The following is a 6,000-nucleotide window of genomic DNA, read 5'->3' as shown; positions in this document are numbered from 1 at the left end:
TTAAGGTATCAGCTTTATACCTCAAATAAGCTGGGAATGTGCTAAAACCTTTGGATCTACTTGTTTTCTCTTGATCTCCCAAGCTTCCTTCTTCTTCTCAAGCTTCAAATACACACAAATGGCTCAAAAAGTTCAAGAACACTAAATAATTGATTAGGGTTTCGAGGATAGGGTCTAAGGGTGATGGAGGCTAGAGTGGAGGCTAGTTAAAGTGTTTAAATAGGGTGCAAACCCTAAATTTTAGGGTTTCATCCATACAGGTCTACTCATCGAGTTGGGGTTCCGACTCGGCGAGTAGACTCTTCCACCCGCGTCCAACCCTTGGCATCTACTCGACGAGTTGGGCCTCCAACCCAAAAATACGTACCAGGAACCGGGTGTTACAATCTTATTCGTGTTATTGACCGTAGGGTCTTATTCGTGTTATTGACTGGAGGATCTTATTTGCTTATACTGAGATATGTGTTATTATGCATTCTGTCTTTGTGACTTATGTTGTTATATTATTCTGTGCATATATTGAGTTATGACCGGAGGGTCCATACCGAGACGTGAGACCGGAGGGTCTTCACTGAGACAGATGACCGGAGGGTCCATACCGATACGTGAGACCGGAGGGTCTTCATTGAGACACATGACCAGAGGGTCCTTAACGAGATATAGCCATGAGAGGCTAATTATTTGTGTATGTGGTATTTTGGGGAACTCACTAAGCTCCGTGCTTATAATGTTGATTTAAATGTGTTTCAAGTACTTTTGTAGATTCCAGGAAGGCGGAGGCATGATTCTACACATTTTCCGGCTTACGAAGATTTGAGGATTTTGGGATACACTGATATTGTTTTGATTATAACTTACAATTTATGTGATGACTTGAATTTATGAGTAATATCTGGAGAATTAAAAATGAACAATTTTTCTTGAAATTTGAGGTGTTACAATTGGTGTCACGGGAGTGAAACTCTTCTCAGACCTTGTTGTTATTGCATTTACATGAGCTACTCTCGGGTTTTGCTCAGTATTGCTTGGAAGTCTGCCCGACGACCGCTCATTGATTTGCCTTGCAAGTTACCCTAGTTGCATCTCGATGTTGAGGATCGAGGCTTGTTGATTCCTCATCAATGCTTGCTGCTCTTTCATCATTGCTTGCTGCTCTCGTATCTCCGCATCGGTTTCATTAAGTCTCTTCTCGGATGCGGATGCAAATCGGGTAAGCATCTCTTCAAAATACATCTTCTTTTCTTGAACAAGTTCATCTTTTTCGTAAAAACCCCTCGCCTTTTGTCTGAATTTCTCCTCATTTGCCTTTTTGTATTCTTCATAGGGTAGCCACTCCTTTTTAGGTTTTCTCCAATCTTCGTCATATCGATCCCCGCTCGAGTAACACACTTGAACTTTCCGATTCCCATTCTTATCCAAGTCACAATCTTTAGTAAGATGAGGCCCGCTACAATTGTCACTACCCACCCCGATGGCATGGATGGATTGATCCATCTTTGTCATCCTACGATCCATGCTCTCTAACTTAGCCATGACTACCGATATGTCATTGGAAACTGTGTTCACCACTCTTTTAGTTGATTCATGTCTTGGGTTATGATATTCTCTAGCATGCTTAGAGAACTCTTCAATCAACTCTTTTATCACCGTGGGTGCCTTCTTCGTGAGTGGTCCTTGGGAGTCAAGGAGCTGCCTGGTTATCACATTCACTCCATCATAGAAGATGGAGACTTCTTGCTGAATGTTTAGGTCATTATCGGGGAAGTTCCTCAACAAGACTTTGTATCTTTCCCACGCCTCATAGAGTGACTCGCCTCCTTGTTGTTCGAAGTTTGCAATGGCTGTCTTCAACTTTGCTACTTTGGATGGTAGGCAGAACTGATCTATGAATTCTTCACACATCTTTTTCAATGTCGTAATGGATCCTAAGGGTAGTGATTTCAACCAATCTTTTGCATCTCCCTTAAACGTCACTGGTAGCATCCGAAGTAGAACAATCTCACGAGGCACATTAGGGATGTTGAAGTAGTCGGCTATGTCGTTGACCTCATCAATATGCTTGTACACGTCTTCGTGATCTTTTCCATAGAACGAGATGTCCTTCAGTTGGGCGAGAATGTGATCTTTCACTACAAAGTTTGTTGTTGCTTGAATCGCGGGTTGCACAGTATCGTTACGCATCCTCCATTTGTATTCGCCCATGGGTATGTCTGCAATATTTGCCATTTCTTCTTCTGGTTCGGTTTCAATCTCCTCTTCAAATCTAGGTGCTTTGGGCTTGTAATCTTCTACCTTCTCGTCTTGAACTTTCTCAAAACCGCTTGATCCCTCGATTGATTTGTCTTTCTTTTTGTGAATAATCGATTTCATATCTTCCATAGGTGGCACTACTGAAGAATTGGAACTCCTGGTCATAAAATTCCTGAAACAAAACAAAAATCACGCATAAAATGAACAAAAACGAAGAAAAAACGAAACTGGAAACGCGACAAACTCATCGAGTTTAGAATTGCACTCGTCGAGTTCAACGCTAAAACAGAAAAAATAAAAACAAAATTTTAAAAAAGAAAAACTTGTACTTTATGTGAGGTAAATCCCACACAAAGGATCGATAACATTAGTAAATAATATTAACTATTTAGAACCGTTCCTCGGCAACGACGCCAAAAGCCTGATACGTGTTTGATAGTACTAATTTTAATATTACTAACTTAGATATAGAAATAAACACACGGAAAGCAGTGTTCCTATTGATTAGCAATTTTGTTCAAGCAAGTAGGGTATCGAACACAGGGAACGGTACACAATTAAAATTAATACTAATATTATCTAAATAAAACAATATTTAAAAGGGGGTTTTCTCTAGTTTTGCAAGACTAGAAACTTAAGCAATTACTAAACAGTTAAACAAAGGACAATTAACAACTAAAAGAGAAACAAAAGACAACTAGATTTAATAAGATAAAAGATATTTCCATTTAGATTCGATTCACTTATTTCTGTGGTTGATTTCGTGGCAGGTGGCAATGGATTAATATATCAATGATTACCGATTTCTAATATGATTAAGTTCATGTTCACTATTACTAATCCTTTAGTAAACAAGTTAATTCAAACAGTGGCCAGTTGATTAAACTAACAACTTTCCTAGTGTTCAGTTCGAATCAAGTAAGACTTGTAATATTAGTTAACTAAATTGGTTGATTTAGTTAACTCATATGTGGTTGGTCATCACACATGCTCACACATTAGCTTACTTATTTTCTAGTTCACCCTAGGTTCATGTTCACTAATACTAGGCATACAATCTTGTTTTCACAAAACTATAAGATTCAAGCAATCAAGAAGAGGGTCATACAACTCAATATACTTGATTATTAATAGAAAATAATTATCATTAATACATAAGGATCTTTTAAAAAGCTTAACAAGATAAACAACCAAATCAATATGATCCATGCCACTTAATCAAACCATATTCATAAGATCCTTTACATCTAAACATAAGTATGGAGTTTAGCCGATAACTTCAGCAAATAACATCATAAAAACGAAATTCATCAATGTAGACATAATGTAAACAAGAGAATTGAGTAATTTACAAATGATTATGCCTTTAGATCTCTTCAATTCCAAGCCTATAATTGAATCTTGAAAACACCACAGCTTCTAAGAACCTCCCTGGCCTCCAAAAGTCGCAAAAAGCCTCCAGCAAAAGTTAGGGTTTCAGAAGAAAACGATCTATATATAGATTCAAAAAATCAACTCTAACTCGTCGAGTTTTATGACTAAACTCGCCGAGCTTTTTTACATAAAACGCGTGTATGGCAAGACATTATTTTATCGGGAACTTTCTTGGTAACTCGTCAAGTTAGTTGAGTAAACTCGACGAGTTCTTCTTCAAATTTGACTTCTTTCTTCAAAATCCAAGTTCCAGGCTTCCAATTGCTAGATCCGCTTCCTTTCACATTTGAGCATGTATTTGCTGCTAAAATGAAATTTTAACATAATTAAGTACCTTTTGTCCATTATTTGAGATAAAATCAACATAAAGTATTAAGATAATGCACTATGATTAAATATGCCCATATCAGTACAAGCTGAGTACGCCCCGTGATTAAACTCGACGAGTTCTTCTTCAAATTTGACTTCTTTCTTCAAAATCCAAGTTCCAAGCTTCCAATTGCTAGATCCGCTTCCTTTCACATCTGAGCATGTATTTGCTGCTAAAAATGAAATTTTAACATAATTAAGTACCTTTTGTCCATTATTTGAGATAAAATCAACATAAAGTATTAAGATAATGCATTATAATTAAATATGCCCATATCAGTACAAGCTGAGTACGCCCCATGTACTCAGCAAGATGGGATTTCAGTGTTTGGGCTTCAGTTTGGGCCATCTTTTGGGTTTAGTTGCTTTGGGCCCTGTTAGGCCATTTGGTTTTGGATTGATATTTATTTGAGGAGGCCCACTATGGGATTTGATCCCAATTTGGAAAATGTGGTCGTGATTTGGGCCCTGGTGGCTTATTAGGATTGGGCCTTTGGATTGTTGGATTAGGCCTTGGCCTTGGGACAAGTTATGGAGTGGGTAAAAAGGTCTTTTACCCTAGTTCAAACTTTTAGTATGATTTGGGATCCCAATATTTATTTGGATTATGTTTTGTGATTATAATGTGGGGATTTTAGCAGGTCATGAGCCAAAGATTTATCTACGGGATTTAGAAGTGCAAACTGAGTTTCCTCACCGTGTTTAGCGGGTATAAGGCACCAATGTCGACCCATGATTGTTATGGTTAGGATGTAAGATGTATGCTTGACTCTTGCATAGGTTTGTGGATTGTATGTTTACCGATCAAGACTGATGTCGGGCGGGGACTTATGAGTATATTGTACGCTAGTTATCAGTATGTGTTCTTATGCTTAGTGGGCAAGGCCCAATGCCGGGCGGAGCTCGATGAATTTATGGTATGCTATTGTCTTTATGATTATTGTGAAAACCTATTATTTTCTATCTTGTAAAAGTCAACAAAGGTCAAACATATAAAATAAAAGTCAACTTTGTTTTGTTAATTTAATAAAGTTAAATTAATAATGTTGGTATGTATAGACTTTTAGTAAAAGTGTTGTAAGAATTAGAAGTAAAATCATCCAAAAATCCAAGGAGTCTCGCATATACCTTCTAAGTATCGGACCGAAAAAAGTTCCCAACCGAGAACCTTCGCATCTAGACCCTTCTCCTCGCACCGCAAATGTTTACAACCGCAAACCTCGGATAGCAACCCTCGTTTTTGGCCGTAAACACCTTTGGTCTGAAAAGGAAACCCACCGAAGAGGTTTACGGTCCGAAGGTGTTAACAACCGAAAACGAGGTTTGTTCCGAGGTTTGCGGTGAGAGGAGAAGGGTCTAGATGCGAAGGTTCTCGATTAGGAACTGTTTTCGGTCCGAGACTTATAAGGTATATGCGAGACTCCTCGGATTTTTGGATGATTTTACTTCTAATTCTTAACACTTTTTACTAAAAGTCTATACATACCAACATTATTAATTTAACTTTATTAAATTAACAAAACAAAGTTGACTTTTATTATATATGTTTGACCTTTGTTGACTTTCACAAGATAGAAAATAACGGATTGTCACATTATCCCCCCGTTAAAGAGAATTTTGTCCTGAAATTTAAGACTATAGAGGTACAATAAGACTAGGGAAAGAGATGCAGGTGTTTTTGTTTCATTTGATCCTCCCGCTCCCAAATGAATTCAGGTCCTCGCTTTGCATTCCAGCGAACCTTCACTATCGGGATACAACTTTTTTTAGTTCTCTTGACTTCCCTATCTAGGATTTCTACTTGTTCTTCCACGAAATTGAGGCTCTCATTTATCTCGATTTTGTAAACCTCTTCGTTGGGTTTCCTTTTCGGACTGAAAACCCTGCAATGCTATCCTCTTCGGACCGCAAAACTCTCGCTTCGGTTTGTGTTCTCGGCCGAAAACC

This window comes from Lactuca sativa, chromosome 5 (genome assembly GCF_002870075.4).
Source record: "Lactuca sativa cultivar Salinas chromosome 5, Lsat_Salinas_v11, whole genome shotgun sequence".
Classification (NCBI taxonomy): domain Eukaryota; kingdom Viridiplantae; phylum Streptophyta; class Magnoliopsida; order Asterales; family Asteraceae; genus Lactuca; species Lactuca sativa.
This window is presented reverse-complemented; position numbering follows the sequence as displayed.